This window comes from Heterodontus francisci, chromosome 1 (genome assembly GCF_036365525.1).
Source record: "Heterodontus francisci isolate sHetFra1 chromosome 1, sHetFra1.hap1, whole genome shotgun sequence".
NCBI classification, from domain to species: domain Eukaryota; kingdom Metazoa; phylum Chordata; class Chondrichthyes; order Heterodontiformes; family Heterodontidae; genus Heterodontus; species Heterodontus francisci.
The window spans coordinates 223,797,827-223,817,352 of record NC_090371.1 but is presented as its reverse complement, the minus strand read 5'-3'; the positions used below and the strand labels follow the sequence as shown (position 1 = coordinate 223,817,352).

The 19,526-nt window shown below is 46.5% G+C and overlaps 2 protein-coding genes across 16 annotated transcripts in view; one reads left to right on the top strand and one right to left on the bottom strand.

Moving 5' to 3' along the window:
- The window catches only part of idua (alpha-L-iduronidase), a 361,720-nt gene that overhangs the window by 217,366 nt on the left and 124,828 nt on the right, over positions 1-19,526 (bottom strand). The window lies entirely within an intron of this gene.
- The window catches only part of LOC137374992 (sulfate transporter-like), a 282,625-nt gene that overhangs the window by 152,251 nt on the left and 110,848 nt on the right, over positions 1-19,526 (top strand). Inside the window, exon 1 of one of the 15 annotated variants that reach the window (XM_068041624.1) lies at positions 18,591-18,727. The exons of the other annotated variants lie outside the window; for them this stretch is intronic. The gene's annotated coding sequence lies outside the window, so the exon portion shown is untranslated. Of the gene's footprint in view, positions 1-18,590; positions 18,728-19,526 lie in introns of those variants that run through there. 15 annotated transcript variants of the gene reach the window in all.

Below are 19,526 nucleotides of genomic sequence, written 5' to 3'. Positions count from 1 at the left end.
TCCGGGATTCCTCCCGGACTTCCTTTAACCTGCCCTCTCGGTCACTTTTCCCCCTTTCCTTTCTAAACTTTTGCCAACCTTGTGCCTGTCTATCCCCTTTTGTTCTTGGCAGGTTTCACTGTAGGTTGGGGTTTCGCTCAACCTGGCACATGTGGCAACTCTTGCAGTACTCCACCACATCTTTGTGGAGTTTTGGCCAGTCAAATTGCTGTCTTATGCAGGCTTTGATCTTTTGTATACCGACATGTACAGCCACTGTAGTCTCGTGAGCCTTTCTTAATATTGCTCTCCGGTACCTCTCCGGCACCACTAACTGGTGAACTACTGTCCACTCCTTGCCCTCAGGTCTGTGAGGAGAACTCCATTTCCTCATCAGCACCTCATTGTTTAAATAGTAGCAATCAGGGACTCCCTCTGCTTCACTTTCAGACTGGGCAGCTTGTTGTAACTCTCACAATACTGGGTCGGCTCGCTGAGTCTCAGCTAGGGAAAATCCATTTAATTCATTCTCAGGGTTTCCTAACTTTCCAAAGAAAGTCTCGGACAGGCAGAGCTCATGGTCATCTGCCTGCAGTGCCAATGCAGTCTCCTCTGGGGGAGCTGGTTTGATCATGGCCTGATCCACTACACATTCAGGGAAACTGCAGGGGTCCATCTCCCGCCACTATCCTGTCTCTCTGACCTCCTGCAGTCTTTCTTTCGCGACTTGGGGGGCTACCACCTTCACGCCCGCCAGATCATTACCTAGGAGCATGTCAACCCTGTCCACAGGCAAACTAAAGGCAATCCCTACGGTCACCAGTCCCGAAACCATGTCGCACTCCAGGTGCACCCGGTGTACAGGTACAGGCATACACTGCCCTTCAATAACATTCACCACTGTTTTGGTGTTCACTGCACTTTCTGGGGGAAAGGTCAGGCCTTTTCCCAGTAAAAGGGATCTAGTGGCCCCTGTGTCCCTGAGAATTACTATGGGCTTGTTTGCCCCACTCGAGGGGTATGGGGTTACTTTCCCTTCAGACACTAAACCTCGAAAACCCTCAGGAATCCTATAAAATTTTCCTACACTTGCAGCCGTAAGCTTCCTGGGTCTCACTCTTAGTGCAGTTAAAGCCACAACTTGTTCTGCTGGGTCCCTTCTTCACTGAGCAGGTGTGCCCTGATTAACCCTACCAGTTTTCCCTTTAGTTTCCAGCAGTCAGCTTTTAAATGCCCTGCTTTATTACAATGGAAGCACACAGGTCTCCGGGTCTCACTCTTGCTCAAAACACCTTCCTTTTTTGCTGGAGGAGAGCCCCCTGTGTCTCCTGCTTTCTTTTCTCTCCCAGGACTGCCTGGCCTTCCATCACCTTCTGCGGTAAATAGCTCACTTCCTGAGTCCCCAAAGCCTCTCCTCTATCTTCAAAGAACATATCAGGAGTGTGATAGAATACTCTTCATGAATGCAGCTGCAACAACACTCAAGAATCTTGATAGCATCCAGGACAAAGCACCCCATTCACTGTTATATTCCAGAATGCCAGGCGGTAAAGGATGGAACTAGAGGCAATCTTTGCACAATTTTAAAAGCAGTTATTTACATTACCAACATGTACCTCCTCACCCACCAACCACAGTTTTAGTCTGTTCCTTTTTTAAAGGGGCACAAGTGAATCCTCAGATAATGCCCAACACCTGCATACAATTAAATATAATTAATATATTAATAATAGTTAGAATATATAATAATAATTAATACTAGACGATCAGCCATGATTTTATTGAATGGCGGAGCAGGCCCGAAGGGCCGAATGGAGCAGATTCCCTTCTCGTTCTTTAAATAAAAATTAGAGTTTATATGTACAACCAAAATTTCAAAACAAATCAAAGTCCTGCATTTTCTGTACAAAGCATTACATTGCGAGACGCCCCTCTTCTCGTACCCCTAACAATTTCTTTGTACAAGCATTTCCAGTTGGTGACTTGCATCCATCCTTTAATTTTAGAGATTTCCTTTCTCTCCAGCATTTGATTCAAGCCAGCAAGGTCAATCTGTAACCTTTTCTCATTCACACTTTTCATAGAGCATACATTATGCCACAAGGAACGATTATCCATATAACATTCAATGGGTATAGTATTTCAATACGTCCATTGTACAGAATTTCATATAAAATATTTGATAATAAGATCCCATATCCAGTGCCTCCACAACAGCCAGTGTTTGGCAGCCAAAGTACTTCTAACAACCCCTTTTAATTTTCTCAGTTTTCCTAGCTAAAGGACAGCATTTTCCATTCTCACTCATAAGAAATATTATGAAACTATCTGCACTGGAATATCCATCAGCAAGATTAGCACACGAAGCATCGCTGAAAATGATTAGTTTCATGTTCTTTGGGCTACCTAAGGCTGGGAAATTATGAACACATTTATCCAGATTTAACTTTCTTAATGTTTTATTTGCTCTTTGTATTCGCAGCTGTTCTAGTCTGAGTGCACAACAAGTTCAATTGACCAATCAAGCTTTGCAATTACTCTGTCTCTTCTTTAGATAGAGCATCATGTCTTCGTGTTGAGTTAATCGACTAATCAGGATGGGAGCAACACTCTCTAAATAGGCTTGTTGATTTAAAGTTATTCCAGACCTACTTTGCTTAATATCTAAACCATTATATTTAAAAGTCCCATGAGCCTGACTCCAATCTTATTAATAACACATTTCTCCAATTCCACAGTACAATTGCATAACATCAACATGCATCATCAAGATGCCTGAAAGTTTCTCTTTATGGTACCATACCAATAAAACATTGCAGGATTTTCTTTTTGTTGAATACAACAGATCTCACCGAAAATACCATACCCTGGAAGCATCTTTCAGGTCAGAGACGCATTTATTTTGTTTCCCTAGTTTTTCTTCTGCATTTGCTGCTTCTTTGGGCAGTTTCAGAAACACTTCTCTTTGAAAAGTATCATCCTGCACAAATGTGTTTTTTACGTCGATTGATCTACACTCCCATGAATATATGGCCAAAAGAGACATTTGTTAAAAGATTACTTTTCCAGCTGTGGGAGATCCACTCTAACAGCTGTATCACCCAGTTGCTCTTACCTTGTGATGATCCTCATTACTTAGTGAATCAAGATAACTTTTAACCAATCTGTCCCATATACAATTTTGGACCGCACAGTTAAAGGAGACTGTAACTAACACATTCATCACAGGGCTAAAACTCCTTGCAACCAGTATAATTTGTTTGGATTCATCATTATTTTCATCCTCTTCTTCAGAATTCTTTTTATCAGGACCCTGTCTCTTCGCTTTGGGTAGCTCACTGCAAAACGATGCATCAAGTCACACCTGAAACACCTCCTAACTGTTCTTTGGACATTCCAGAGATTCATTTGTCTAATATCTTTGTTCCAATTTTGTCTTCTGCTGTAATAGCCAGATTTGCTAAAGATCCTTTCATCTTCATTCTGCCTATCTTTAATCCATCTGTTGGATTGATGCTTGCATCAAATAACTAGACTATTTTGAAATCTGACAATCATTCAGTCTTCTATTCTTTATGTCATCGTGGAATTGTTCCATGAAGGTTGAAGGAAATGAATGTTTCGCCAAGTATTTTTAAGGCAGCAGACATCTGATCCAACAGGGTTTCCCTCTCAGAGAACAGAACACCAGTTAGAACCAGACACACCTTGGCACAATCCAGTAATTTAAACGCTAGTACTAATTCAGGGATTCCCAAATCAAATTTCCTCAATCTTTTATACAATCTGTTAAAGTCCACAGTATATTCTTCCATTGAATGACCATCTGTTTTCCAAAATCTACCATACCTCATAACCACTTAACAGGTTATCTTGTTGATTTCAAACAAGAGCTCTAATAGAAGGTTCAAACCCACATCATTATCCAACTAACAGGCATCCATCTCATGAAATACTTTGCTTCTGATTTCATCAGCTTGGGCTGATACGGGGCAAGTAACATCTACACCACACAAGTGCAACACCGACAAGACAGAATCTAACCATCTCCCCTGATGTTCAATGGCATTACCATCGCTGAAACCCCTATCATCAACACCCTGGGGGCTTACCACTGACCAGAGACTTAACTGGACCAGTCATATAAATACTCAGGTTATAAGGTCATAGGCAGGGAATTCTGCAGCGAGTAACTCACCTCCTGGCTCCTCAAAGCCTGTCCACCAGCTACAAGACACAAGTCAGTAATACTCTCCACTTGCCTCTATGAGTGCAACTCCAACAACATTCAAGAAGCTTGACATCATCCATGACAAAGCAGCTTACTTGATCAGCACCTCACCCATGACTGTAAACATTCACTCCCTCCACCACAGACGCACAGTGGTAGCAATGTGTACTATCTGCAAAATGCACTGCAGCAACTCACCGAGGCTCCTTCGACAGCACCTTCCAAACCTGTGACCGCTACCAGATTTTTTTAGAGATACAGCACTGAAACAGGCCCTTCGGCCCACCGAGTCTGTGCCGACCATCAACCACCCATTTATACTAATCCTACACTAATCCCATATTCCTACCACATCCCCTCCTGTCCCTATATTCACCTACCGCCTACATATACTAGGGGCAATTTATAATGGCCAATTTACCTATCAACCTGCAAGTCTTTGGCTGTGGGAGGAAACCGGAGCACCCGGCGAAAACCCACGCGGTCATAGGGAGAACTTGCAAACTCCGCACAGGCAGTACCCAGAATTGAACCCAGGTCACTGGAGCTGTAAGGCTGCGGTGCTAACCACTGTGCCGCCCAATCTACCATCTAGAAGAACAAGGGCAGTAGACCACTACCTCCAAGTTCCCCTCCAAATCACACACCATCCTGATTTGGAACTTTATCGCTGTCCCTTCACTGTTGCTGGGTGAAAATCCTGAACTCCCTTCTGACATCACTGTGTCTGTACCTACACCACATGGATTGCTGCGGTTCAAGATGCTGGCTCGCTCCCACCTTCTCAAGGGCAATTAGGGATGGGCAATAAATGCTGGCTTTGCCAGTGATGCTCACATCTCATGAACTAATAAAAAAAGCTTCTTGTTGGAAGTTACAATAGATTCATGGAGTTATACAGCACAGAAACAGGCCTTTGGCCCATCGTGTCTGTGCCGGCCATCAAGCACCTTACTATTCTAAGTCCATTTGCCAGCACTTGGCCCGTAGCCTTGTATGCTATGGCGTTTCAAGTGCTCACCTAAATACTTCTTAAATGCTGTGAGGGTTCCTGCCTCTACCACCTCTTCAGGCAGTGAGTTCCAGATTCCAACCACCCTCTGGGTGAAAAAACTTTTCCTCAAATCCACTCTAAACCTCCTGCCTCTTACCTTAAATCTATGCCCCCTGGTTAGTGACCCCTCTGCTAAGGGAAAAAGTTCCTTCCTATCTAACCTATCAATGCCCCTCATAATTTTGTATACCTCAATCACGTCCCCCCTCATCCTTCTCTGCTCGAAGGAAAACAACCTAGCCTTTTCAGTCTCTCTTCATAGCTAAAATACTCCAGCCCAGGCAACATCCTGGTGAATCTCCTCTGCACCGTCTCCAGTGCAATCACATCCTATAGTGTGGTGACCAGAACTGTACACAGTACTCCAGCTGTGGCCTAACTAGCATTTTATACAGCTCCATAACCCCCCTGCTCTTACATTCTATGCCTTGGCTGATAAAGGCAAGTAACCCATATGCTTTCCTAATCACCTTATCTACCTGTGCTGCTGCCTTCAGTGATCTATGGACAAGTACACCAAGATCCCTCTGACCTTCTGTACTTCATAGGGTCCTACCATCCATTGTATATTCCCCTGCCTTGTTAGTCCTCCCAAAATGCATCACCTCACACTGTTCAGGATTAAATTCCATTTGCCACTGCTCTGCCCATCCTACCAGCCCATCTATAACGTCCTGCAATCTAAGGCTTTCCTCCTCACTGTTTACGACACCACCAATTTTCATGTCATCTGCAAACTTACTTATCATGCCTCCTATATTCATGTCTAAATCATTGACATGCTATTGACCACACTATTGACATGCTGTTCTCCCTTCGTCAGATACAGGAGAAATGCCGTGAACAACAGATGCCCCTCTACATTGCTTTCATTGATCTCACCAAAGCCTTTGACCTCGTCAGCAGACGTGGTCTCTTCAGACTACTAGAAAAGATCGGATGTCCACCAAAACTACTAAGTATCATCACCTCATTCCATGACAATATGAAAGGCACAATTCAACATGGTGGCTCCTCATCAGAGCCCTTTCCTATCCTGAGTGGTGTGAAACAGGGCTGTGTTCTCGCACCCACACTTTTTGGGATTTTCTTCTCCCTGCTGCTTTCACATGCGTTCAAATCCTCTGAAGAAGGAATTTTCCTCCACACAAGATCAGGGGGCAGGTTGTTCAACCTTGCCCGTCTAAGAGCAAAGTCCAAAGTACGGAAAGTCCTCATCAGAGAACTCCTCTTTGCTGACGATGCTGCTTTAACATCTCACACTGAAGAATGCCTGCAGAGTCTCATCGACAGGTTTGCGTCTGCCTGCAATGAATTTGGCCTAACCATCAGCCTCAAGAAAACGAACATCATGGGGCAGGATGTCAGAAATGCTCCATCCATCAATATTGGCGACCACGCTCTGGAAGTGGTTCAAGAGTTCACCTACCTAGGCTCAACTATCACCAGTAACCTGTCTCTAGATGCAGAAATCAACAAGCGCATGGGTAAGGCTTCCACTGCTATGTCCAGACTGGCCAAGAGAGTGTGGGAAAATGGCGCACTGACACGGAACACAAAAGTCCGAGTGTATCAGGCCTGTGTCCTCAGTACCTTGCTCTACGGCAGCGAGGCCTGGACAACGTATGCCAGCCAAGAGCGACGTCTCAATTCATTCCATCTTCGCTGCCTTCGGAGAATACTTGGCATCAGGTGGCAGGACTATATCTCCAACACAGAAGTCCTTGAAGCGGCCAACACCCCCAGCTTATACACACTACTGAGTCAGCGGCGCTTGAGATGGCTTGGCCATGTGAGCCGCATGGAAGATGGCAGGATCCCCAAAGACACATTGTACAGCGAGCTCGCCACTGGTATCAGACCCACCGGCCGTCCATGTCTCCGTTATAAAGACGTCTGCAAACGCGACATGAAATCGTGTGACATTGATCACAAGTCGTGGGAGTCAGTTGCCAGCATTCGCCAGAGCTGGCGGGCAGCCATAAAGACAGGGCTAAATTGTGGCGAGTCGAAGAGACTTAGTAGTTGGCAGGAAAAAAGACAGAGGCGCAAGGGGAGAGCCAACTGTGCAACAGCCCCAACAAACAAATTTCTCTGCAGCACCTGTGGAAGAGCCTGTCACTCCAGAATTGGCCTTTATAGCCACTCCAGGCGCTGCTTCACAAACCACTGACCACCTCCAGGCGCGTATCCATTGTCTCTCGAGATAAGGAGGCCCAAAAGAAAAAGAAAATCATTAATATACAGGACAAACAGCAAGGGTCCCAGCACTGATCCCCGCGGTACACCACTGGTCACAGGCTTCCACTCGCAAAAACAACCCTCGACCATTACCCTCTGCCTCCTGCCACTAAGCCAATTTTGGTTCCACTTTGCCAAATTGCCCTGGATCCCATGGGCTCTTACCTACTTGACCAATCTTCCATGCGGGACCTTATCAAGAACCTTACTGAAGTTCATGTAGACTACATAAACTGCTTTACCCTCATCTACACATCTCATCACTGCCTCGAAAAATTCAATCAAGTTAGGTAGACACAATCTCCCCCTGAAAAAGCCATGCTGATTATCCCTGATTAATCCCTGCCTCTCCAAGTGGAGATTAATCCTGTCCCTCAGAATTTTTTCCAGTATTTTCCCAACCACTGATGTTAGACTCAATGGCCTGTAATTACCTGGTTTATCCCTGCTACCCTTCTTGAATAATGGTACCACATTTGCTGTCCTCCAGTCCTCTGGTACCTCTTCCGTGGCCAGAGGATTTGAAAAATTGTGTCAGAGGCCCTGCAATCTCCTCCCTTGCCTCACACAACAGCCTGGGATACATATCATCTGGGCCTGGGGTTTATCCACTTTTAAGCATGCTAAAACAGCTAATACTTCCTCCCTTTCAATGCTAATATGTTCAAGTATATCACAATCCCCCTCCCTGATCTCTACACCTACATCGTCCTTCTCCATAGTGAACACAGATGCAAAGTAATAATTTAAAACCTCACCTATGTCCTCCGGCTCCACACACAGATTGCCACTTTGGTCCCTAATGGGCCCTACTCTTTCCCTGGTTATACTCTTGCCCTTATTATACTTATAAGACGCCTTAGGATTTTCCTTTATCTTGCCCGCCAGTGTTTTTTCATGTCCCCTCTTCACTCTGCTAATTACATTTTTTAGTTTCCACACCCCCCCCCCACCCCTCCACTTTCTATACTCCTCTGGTGCCTCCGCTGTGTTCAGCACTCTGAATCTGCCATAAGCCTCCTTTTTTTTTCCTGATCCAATCCTCTATATCCCTTGACATCCAGGGTTCCCTGAACTTGCTGGTCCTACCCTTCACCTTAACAGGTACATGTTGGCTCTGAACCCTCGCTATTTCCTCTTTTTTTTTTCTATACCTTGTTTTCTCTTTGGTAGGGATGTAACCTGAGTCCACATACTCACTTCATTATTCCACTGGTCATCTGGTTCAGACTCCAAGAATATCAGAGGGTAACCATATCCCAACAATTTACACTTGCTTTCTGCCATTTTCCATAATGGCCACCAGGATTTTAGTTTCATGTTTGAAAATTCTTTTCTTAATTTTCAACCTTCACCTTTAGGCAACCATCCGCTGCTACCATGCTCTAATCCAGAAAACCAGGTGGTGAAGGATAGAACTAGAGCCAATCTTTACATAAATGTAGAAGTATTTATTTAGAGATACACATTACAAACATGCACCTCCTCACCCAGTAACCACAGTTTCAGTCTGCTCTTTTTAATAGGGGCATAAGTGAATCCCTGTTAATGCCCACCATCTGCATACAATTAATACACAATTGACATCCAGCAGCTAAGCATTCACTCCCTTCACTCCTGGTGCACCATGGATGCAGTCTGTATGAGCTAGAAGTTGCACTGCAGCATCTCACTTAGCCTCCTTTGACAGCACTTTCCAAACCTATGGCCTAGAAGAACAAAGCCAGCAGGCTGTTGGGAGCACCATTGCCTACAAATTCCACTCCAAATCACACACCATCCTGACTTGGAAATATATTACTGTCCCTTCATCATCGTTGGGTTAAAATCCTGGAATGCCCTACCAGTGGCACTGTCGGTGTATCTACACCATACAGACTTCAGTGGTTCAAGAAGCCGGTTTCCTCACCACCTTCCCAAAGGCAATTGGGAATGGGCAATAAATGCTGACCTTGACAGCAATGCCCACATCCAATGAACAAATAAAAATAAAATCTCCAATGGTTTGTATTTATTCTCAGATCATAGTTTGAAAGCTTACAATCTTCTATGTATCTGCAGAAAGGTTGTGTTGCTGAAGCATAATTCTGAACAACAATTTTCCTTGAATGTACAGCTTGAACAAATGTGATCCTGAGGGGAAACTTAATATTAAGTCTGGATAAAGTGTTGAATTTTGATTAAATTTCCATACCTTATGGGTCAGCACAATTAACAATAGGACTTAAATTAGGGCCATCCAGAACTCATCTATTCGCCAGAACATTATCATGGTTGGCCAATTAGAGTGGGGTGTGGAAACTTTCCCACTAAATACCTTGAACTTTAGAACCCAAAAGATATCTTGATCAAGATTAACTACCTCTGCTTGCTATAAACAACTGAATAGCGATACTAAAATATTTCAATTTCCTGATAATACTCACTTCATTCGACTACAGCAAAATACATATTTCTTAATTATCTTTTGTATGTTGATGATTGAAGGTTGGAACAAAAAGTGTTATGATTAATTATTGACTTGCTTTTCAACTTTGTAATACATTACCCTGAATAAGTACAAGTTTCAAAGTCCCACTCTGGATTTAAGCATGTAATCTGGGAGGACACTTCACTGCAGTACTCTATGCTGCATTGTTGAAGATTTTGTCTTCAGAATGAGACATTAAATTAAGGGCCTTATGCTGAGCTGGACATAAAAGATCCCAAGGAATTGTTCAAACACGAGCGGGACATTCTCCCAGTATCTTCGCCAACATTGTCAAGGGCAATTAGGGATGGGCAATAAATGCTGGCCTAGCCAGCGACGCCCACATCCCATGAACGAATAAAAACAAAATCCTACCTCAACAATAGCAAAAACAGAAATATGAACAGAAAATGCTGGAACTACTCAGCAGTTACTGTTTCAGGTCGATGACCTATTATCAGAACTTTTATTTCTGATATTCAGTATCTGAAGTATTTTGCTTTAATATCAATAACAGATAATCTGGCAATGTATTTATCCATCTGCTGGAGCAGGCTTCTCTGTCCCAGGCATGTTGTGTAAAAATTCAAGACCTTTGATTAAAAACAGTTGTTACAGATGCAATTTAGACTGTGATATTACCATTTGTATGTGTAATGCAGGTTGACCATGCCATTAATGCACCTAAACATAGAGCAAAACATTTCTGTAGCCAGCAAAAGGATAACATTTTCATTAAGAGATCCAGACTTTCCATCAGAATATCATGAACATAGTGAATCGTATTTAAAATATTGTAATATCAAGCCAAATAAATTGGGCACAAGGCTTGTTGAAAATGAGTTAATGGGTATCATTGCCAGTGGAATAGTTCAACTGGTTTTGCAGAATCCTGTTCTGGGGGTAGCATCCTCAACATCAAATGATTCATCCTCAAAACTGGAAGAGAATCGATGTACCAACCAATAGGAACTAAGAAATAAGGGGAAGCCAAGAATAGTGAAAGTCTAGTGATATAAAATTAACATAAAAAATTTGAAATCACAGGCTACAATCTACAGGAGCTTTTTAACTGATGTCGCCCATGGGCTGTATCCAGAACAATTATTCCAGCCTGCAATTTAAGGGGCTCCATAGATTCACCCACCCCAACCCCCCAGCCCCACCAAACAGAGAGCCAAACCCTGCTCAGGTGTAACTGAAAATGGGAGCAGCTTGTGAAGGGGAAAGGTTTGTGCTTGGAATGGAGGAGGGTGAACAGGCATTAGGATTTAGGAGAGTGAAACTTGGAGAGGTGGATCAGTAGATTGGGAATAGGGAAGGGGACATTGGTGAGATTGGAACTTGGGAGGGGGATTGTTGGAAGATTGGGACTTAGTGAGGGGATGTTGAAAGTTTGGAACACAGTGAGAGAGGTGTTGGAAGTTCGGGACTCGGGAGTTTGGAACTTGGGAACAAGGCTCGGGAGTTTGGGACATGGTGAGAGGGGTTGATGAGATTGGGACTCAGGTATGGGGCTTGGGAGTTTAAGACTCGGCTGGTGGATTTGGGAGATTGGAACTTAAGGATGGATGGTTGGTGAGAGTGGGATTCGGACTAGGCTGGAAATAGACTGGCTGGTGGAGGGGATGGTGAGACTGGGACAAAAGGAAGGGGTGGTCAGAGATAGGGATATGGAGAGGGGGGTTGGTAAGATTGTGACACAGGGAGGGGTGGTCAGGAGATTGAGACTTGGGGAGGGAATAGGGAGATGTGCCTCTGGGAGGACAGTTGGGAATTTGGGTTATGGGTGGGGAGGGTGGGGTTGGTGAATTTTGAATTGGGCAGGGGAAGGATCGTTGAATTTGGAACCTGGGAAGAGGATTTGGGGGAGATTGGGACTGGAGATGGTAGTTTGGTAGTTTGGGAGTCGGAGGGGTGATGGGGGGGAGGGCGTTGGGGTTGATGAGTTTAGGATTCAGGGAGAGTGGGGTTGGAAAAGTTAGGATTTGGGCAAGGGAACAGGAAATTGGGACTGCTGGTATGCAGGGGCAGAAGTTGGTTGGTGAGATTGCGACCTGTGGAGGGGTTCGGGATATAGGGACTCCGAAATGGTAATTAGGAGATTGGGAGTCGGTTTGGGTTTGGTGAGGTTGGGACGTGGGTTGCAGGGCCATGAGTTTGTGACTCTGGGAGGGGGGAGATTGGGAATCCAGGATGGGGGGGAGGCACGGGGCGGGGTGGTCAGGAGATTTGACCAGGGGATGTGGGATCTGGAAATTGGTGGGGGCTGGGGGGAGGCAAGGGGGTGTCAGGAATTTGTGACTTCAGGGTTGGGGTGGGCACAGGAGATTGGCAATCAGGGAGGGAGGTTGGTGAGATTGGGACAGGGACAGTGGAAGGCCATGAGATTGAGACTCAGGAAGGAATTTGGGAGACTCAGGACAGCAGGGTGAGTGGGACAGCAGATTGTGACTCCGGGAGTGGGGTGACGAGTTTGGGACTCGGGAAGGACTGGTTGGAAATTGAGACACGGAGGGAGTGACTGGAAGATTGGGATTCAGGGATGTGGGGGTTGGGAGATTGAAACTTGTTGGTGTTGGGCTTGGGAGTTTGGGACAGTGGGGGAGGCAATGGTGGTCGGGAGATTAGAGCTTGGGAGTGGTGGGGGTTTTGGGGAGATTTTGACCTTAGGAGGTTGGGTTTGGGAGTTTTGGTCTCAAGAGGGAAGGGTGGGAGATTTGGATACGGGACAAGGTTAGTGAGATTGGCACTCGATGAGGAGAGGTTGGTGAGATTGGGTCTTGGGGCGGGGAGTTTTTAGAGATTGGCACTTGGGCAGGGGAGGTCGGTGAAATTGCAATTCGGGAAGTTCGGGGGGCTCAGGAGTTTGAGATTGCTGTGAGTGGAAGTTGGTTCAGTACTTGAGATGGAGCTGAACCAAGGCTTTCTCACTTTTGGATTCCAATATCCTTCGCCTTTTTCTTCTGGTTCACTACCTTTTAGTTGTTTATGTGCATGAAAACTCAAATCTCTTCATTTCTCCTCAGCTCCTAATCTCTCATCACTAAGAAAATATTCTGATTTGTCTTTCACAGATCAAATTCACATTGAACAACATCTACCAAACATGTGTGGAATCAGAAGAGATAGGGGAAGCGTTAAATGCATATTTTTCGTCAGTATTTACAGTAGAGAAAGAAAATGTTGTCGAGGAGAATACTGAGATACAGACTACTAGGCTAGATGGGATTGAGGTTCACAAGGAGGAGATGTTAGCAATTTTGGAAAGTGTGAAAATAGATAAGTCCCCTGGGCCAGATGGGATTTATCCTAGGATTCTCTGGGAAGCCAGGGAGGAGATTGCAGAGCCTTTGTCCTTGATCTTTATGTCGTCATTGTCGACAGGAATAGTGCCGGAAGACTGGAGGATCGCAAATGTTGTCCCCTTGTTCAAGAAGGGGAGTAGAGACAGCCCTGGTAATTATAGACCTGTGAGCCTTACTTCGGTTGTGGGTAAAATGTTGGAAAAGGTTATAAGAGATAGGATTTATAATCATCTTGAAAAGAATAAGTTCATTAGCAATAGTCAGCACGGTTTTGTGAAGGGTAGGTCGTGCCTCACAAACCTTATTGAGTTTTTTGAGAAGGTGACCAAACAGGTGGATGAGGGTAAAGCCGTGGATATGGTGCATATGGATTTCAGTAAGGCGTTTGATAAGGTTCCCCACAGTAGGCTATTGCAAAAAATACGGAAGTATGGGATTGAAGGTGATTTAGTGCTTTGGATCAGAAATTGGCTAGCTGAAAGAAGACAGAGGGTGGTGGTTGATGGCAAATGTTCATCCTGGAGTTTAGTTACTAGTGGTGTACCGCAAGGATCTGTTTTGGGGCCACTGCTGTTTGTCATTTTTATAAATGTCCTGGATGAGGGTGTAGAAGGGTGGGTTAGTAAATTTGCGGATGACACGAAAGTCGGTGGAGTTGTGGATAGTGCCGAAGGATGTTGTAGGTTACAGAGGAACATAGATAGGCTGCAGAGCTGGGCTGAGAGATGGCAAATGGAGTTTAATGCGGAAAAGTGTGAGGTGATTCACTTTGGAAGGAGTAACAGGAATGCAGAGTACTGGGCTAATGGGAAGTTTCTTGGTAGTGTAGATGAGCAGAGAGATCTTGGTGTCCAGGTACATAAATCCCTGAAAGTTGCCACCCAGGTTAATAGGGCTGTTAAGAAGGCATATGGTGTGTTAGCTTTTATTAGTAGGGGGATCGAGTTTCGGAGCCACGAGGTCATGCTGCAGCTGTACAAATCTCTGGTGCGGCCGCACCTGGAGTATTGCGTGCAGTTCTGGTCACCGCATTATAGGAAGGATGTGGAAGCTTTGGAAAGGGTGCAGAGGAGATTTACTAGGATGTTGCCTGGTATGGAGGGAAGGTCTTACGAGGAAAGGCTGAGGGACTTGAGGTTGTTTTCGTTAGAGAGAAGGAGGAGGAGAGGTGACTTAATAGAGAAATATAAGATTATCAGAGGGTTAGATAGGGTGGATAGTGAGAGTCTTTTTCCTCGGATGGTGATGGCAAACACGAGGGGACGTAGCCTTAAGTTGAGGGGTGATAGATATAGGACAGATGTCAGAGGTAGTTTCTTTACTCAGAGAGTAGTAGGGGCGTGGAACGCCCTGCCTGCAACAGTAGTAGACTCGCCAACTTTAAGGGCATTTAAGTGGTCATTGGATAGACATATGGATGAAAATGGAATAGTTTAGGTCAGATGGTTTCACAGGTTGGCGCAACATCGAGGGCCGAAGGGCCTGTACTGCGCTGTAATGTTCTCTGTCTATGTGGAAATCATCTCCACTGTTTTCACATAAGGTTGAAGCTTCCTAATTATACCTCTTTCAAATACCCTGAGATCTGGACCCCTTGGCTCTTTAACCTAGTGCAATTGTTTCTCCACCCTCCATGAGGGACTGGCACTCTTTTCCTCTTCCACCCCAGGACCTACTTCCTTCGAGCTCAATTCTTCACCTGATAAAAACCTTTGAGATTCTCTATTTCCTCCCATGTGGGTGTCTCGATGCAGGTGCTGGAGTGGGTGAGATTGACCAGTAGTACCTCTGAGGTTCTGAGAGTGGGCTGTAAGAGGTGGTCACAAATGTTGTTGCCTTTCAGGAGAGTGTCATTGACTTTGTTCTTTAAGACTGGCTCCCATCCACTGTCAACTCAAAAGGAACTTAGACAAGAGCCAGCAGACTTTGCCACTACAAGGGAAAGGCTGCTGGAATCTGGTTCCCATGCAGCTGTTGCTGACAAAAGTCACCTCAGGCCTCCAAGGCTCCTGGTAAGTGATTCCATCTAGCAATACCGGAATAGGTGCTTTGAGCAGGATACTTTCACAGAGCTTCCAAGACCTGATGAGACAGTTCAGTCTGCAAGAACACCACCCAGTAGTATCCCCTCAGAGTTTGGCTCAGCACAGTGGGCTACAAGGAGTGGTTGCAGTCTTTACTAAGAGTGGCATTGAGCCTGTTTCCTTATGGCTCCCTCCAATGGCCACAGAGGATGCCTGCACCCCTCCCCCCCGCCCAACCCTTGCTACTTCAAGAGAAAGGGCACTCCAAGTATGGACAGCATTTCCTCAGCCCCTCTGCCAGTGAGCCCTGCTCCAGCAGCCACGACGCCTGAGGAGAGTCCTGCACCTGTGCAGGAAAACCTCAGGTATCTGGGGCCCTCCAGGCCTCAAGCTGTTAAAAAAGCATATGCCATACTAAATGCACTGAGGTCTTTATTGTTTTCTCTGTGAGTGGACATTGAGGTGATTGGAAGTGGGTAACTATGAGATTGTCTCTTGCCTCTTCGGCACAACGCTCAATCTGCCTGGCCTCCGGTGCAAGGGCTTCAACATCCAGTGGTACTTGATGCTCTCCCTCCTCGTCAGTGGAGAAGTATCACTCAAGATCTGCCAAATCAGAGCACAGCAGACCACCACGATACGTGAGATCCTCGCTGGGGCATACTGCAGTATAGCCTGGCTACCCAACTCAAACCCGACTAGACCAGACTACATGTGTCGGGTTTGGGTTGGATCGAAATTCCAAGTCCAGCATTTGGGCTCAGGTCGAGTCGAGCTGGACACTGCTTCTGGGATCAGGCTTACCCATGATTCCCCACAACTCCAGCTGCAGGAATAGCCTGCTGCTGGAACAGATGAAGGAGATTTGTGTCGGGTCGGACGCGGGTCGGGTTCAGGTTGGCTGTGGTCAGGTCGGGCCTGGGTCGGGTTTTAATTTTATACCCGAGCCAGACTTTACACTGCAGGGCTCCACCGGATCGATTGAGGCAGCGGAAACTCATCTTTAGCAGCCCAATAGCCCGCTCGATGTTCGCTCGGGTGGAGCTGTGGCAATTATTGTACCTCTCCACCACTGCGTTGAGGGCTCCTCACAGGCGTGAGCAGCCAAGTCTTCATCCATCCCTGAAGGCGAGCAGGGATCCTGAACAGCTGTGGCACCTGGGATTGTCAAGGTAAATAGGCATCATGGCTGCTTCCCGGGAAGCAGATGCACACCTGCAGGAAACACTTTCGGTGGTCACAGACCATTTGAACATTAATGAAATGAAAACCAAAATGAAAGTGGCTGGCTGGTCCATTGCTGCCTTGATGGCCACATGCATGCAATCTATCACATCTTGCACCTGGGGAAATCCAGCGATAGCCCTGTATCTGATGGCCCTCTTGGCCTGACTTTATTTTTGTTTAGAGATACAGCACTGAAACAGGCCCTTTGGCCCACCGAGTCTGTGCCGACCATCAACCACGCATTTATACTAATCCTACATTAACCCCATATTCTCCACCACATCCCCACCATTCTCCTACCACCTACCTACACTAGGGGCAATTTACAATGGCCAATTAACCTATCAACCTGCAAGTCTTTGGCTGTGGGAGGAAACCGGAGCACCCGGCGGAAACCCACGCAGACACAGGGAGAACTTGCAAACTCCCCACAGGCAGTACCTAGAACTGAACCCGGGTCGCTAGAGCTGTGAGGTTGCAGTGCTAACCACTGCGCCACTGTGCCGCCCCACTGTCAGGAATGGTCTGGTAGCACACAGTTGCTGGTCCTCTTGAACAGGGCATTGGCCAACCCCTTGAGACAGCAGTAGGTTGCTGCCTGGGAGACCCCACACATGTCTCCGGTGGATCCTTGTAATGATCCAGAAGCGTAAAAGTTTAGTGCCACTGTGATCTTCAGAGCCACTGGCAGAGGGTGACCCCAAATCCCATAGGTCACAATTCGTCCTGCAGCAGGGCACTTAAGTTGGTGATGACCTCCCTGGAGAGCAGTAGTCGTCACTGACAACACCGCTCGGACATTTGGAGGTAGCTGATTCGAGTTTGGTACACTCTCTGGCACAGGTGGGCACTTCTCAGCATGGCCGGCTGCTGATACCCTCATTATGGAGCTTCACAGGCAGGCGCAGCTGCCTCTTGGCCCTCCTTCGGTCGTAGGTGCTGCATCATGTCACAGGGGTCCAAAAAGACAGGTGTCTGAGACCCATGCCTGGTGACCAGTAAGCCTACAGAGCACTGTCAATGCACAGCCCACCCTGTCCTGGAAAGAGAGGTTTTGCTACTTCTCCTGGCAGACTCTGTGATGGCCTTCAGTGCCCACCCTTGCAGATGGTCAACCCTCTCATCCAGCAGTACTAGCAAACACACATCTCACCCAACAGTTTGTTCACTAGATACAGCCATCCCCCTCCCCCGCAGAGCCCCCGAGACCCTCTTTCAGAGCCCCCAACACCCCGATCCCCTTTACGAGCCCCCAAGACCCTGACTCCCCTCATAGAGCGCACAGCACTACGGTCCGAAAATGGCCTCCGCAACCCCTTCTCCCCCGATGCAGTGCTGGTTAAGGCTGCCTCCACATCGCAGTACTGATGCGTCCCCTTGGTGCCGCCAGCTTTCACTGGTCGTGAACCCGAAGGCATGAGTGCCACCCGTCATCCACTTAATCCCAATCCCCCCATTAAATCGCAACAATAGTGCCCCTGGTTCCCCAATCTGAGAGTCTGGAAGAGCAAAACCCGTTATACTTTAGCTGTTACAACCTGGCACCAAGCTTTCTAAAGGGGTATTTGATCGGGGCTCCTTGTTCTCATGGTAACCAAGACCCCTGTCTTGTCACTGGGCAGAACTTGTGAGATCACATGGCTCCTCCGCATGTCCATTTTACACTGCATTAAAAATCACAGTTTTTAAAACATAACCATATGACAAAGTCCAGTGGTCATGGCATATGCTTTTTTAACAGCTTTCTTAACTTGTCCTGCTACCTTCAGAGATTTGTGTGCATACACCAGCAGGTCTTTCTGTTCCTGCATGTTCTTTAAAATTGTGCCATTTAGTTTATATTGCGTCTCCTCAGTTTTCCTTGCAAAATGCATCACTTCACAATTCACAGAATCATAGAGTGATGCAGAAAAAACTCGTAAAAATTGTATCAGTTCACATGAAAAACTGAGGCCGGAATTTTACCGGCCAGAATTAAGTCCCGAAGTCCAAGCCAACGCCAGCAGGCAGCAGGACTGCAGAGTCTATTTTACCATGCCATTTAAGAGGCCGCGCTGGGAGCACCGTTCAATTAAGGACAGAGACCTGCCTCTCTGAGGTGCCGGCCCAATCAGAGGGCCGGCAGCTCGTCAACATCACCGATAAATGTGGCAGCTGCTAAGGCTGCAGGGAGAAGGAGGGGCGCCGCGAAGGGTGGGTAAGAAATTTTTTTAATGTGCTGGGGCCAGGCAGGCAGGCCCCAGCGATTGGAGGGGTGAACACTCTAGCGCCGGCGTCTGAGACGTGGGGGCAGCCCTTGCCACCAGAGGCCCCTCCATGGGCCATAGAATGGCCAGAAATGAAGGGGCCCCCCCCCAAGGAAGCCACTGGGAGGCTGACTCAACATACCTGGCAGTCTCCCCATGCAGCAGGAGGGCTGTCCTGATACCAGTAAAATGCTGAGGGGGAGGGCTTCAAGTAGCCGTTTATAGACCAATTAAGTACCAGAATTGCTGCCTTTCCTGCTGTCGACAATATCCCACGAGACAGGAAGACATCGGGCTCCCCCACAACGCTATTTTACCAGCCTCCCATCTCCCAACCCAAAATTCTGGCATGAGAGTTGCAGGAAGCAGTATTCCAAACGTTAAAAAATCGTTTACAAAATCGGATATTATAAAGCTACAACATGTATGAAATAACTAGGTGGCTTTGGTGTGGAAATGAATGCTGACTCAGAGAAACAATGTACAGCTACAGGGATTCTTAACTTTAGAAATGTTATGTGATCACCAAAGTCCTAATTACAGTGCCACCCACAGGTACTACTGAACATTTTTGAAATATTTTTCTCATAAAGATCAGTGAGCGGCACAGTGGCGCAGTGGTTAGCACTGCAGCCTCACAGCTCCAGGGACCCGGGTTCGATTCTGGGTACTGCCTGTGCGGAGTTTGCAAGTTCTCCCTGTGTCTGCGTGGGTTTTCGCCGGGTGCTCCGGTTTCCTCCCACAGC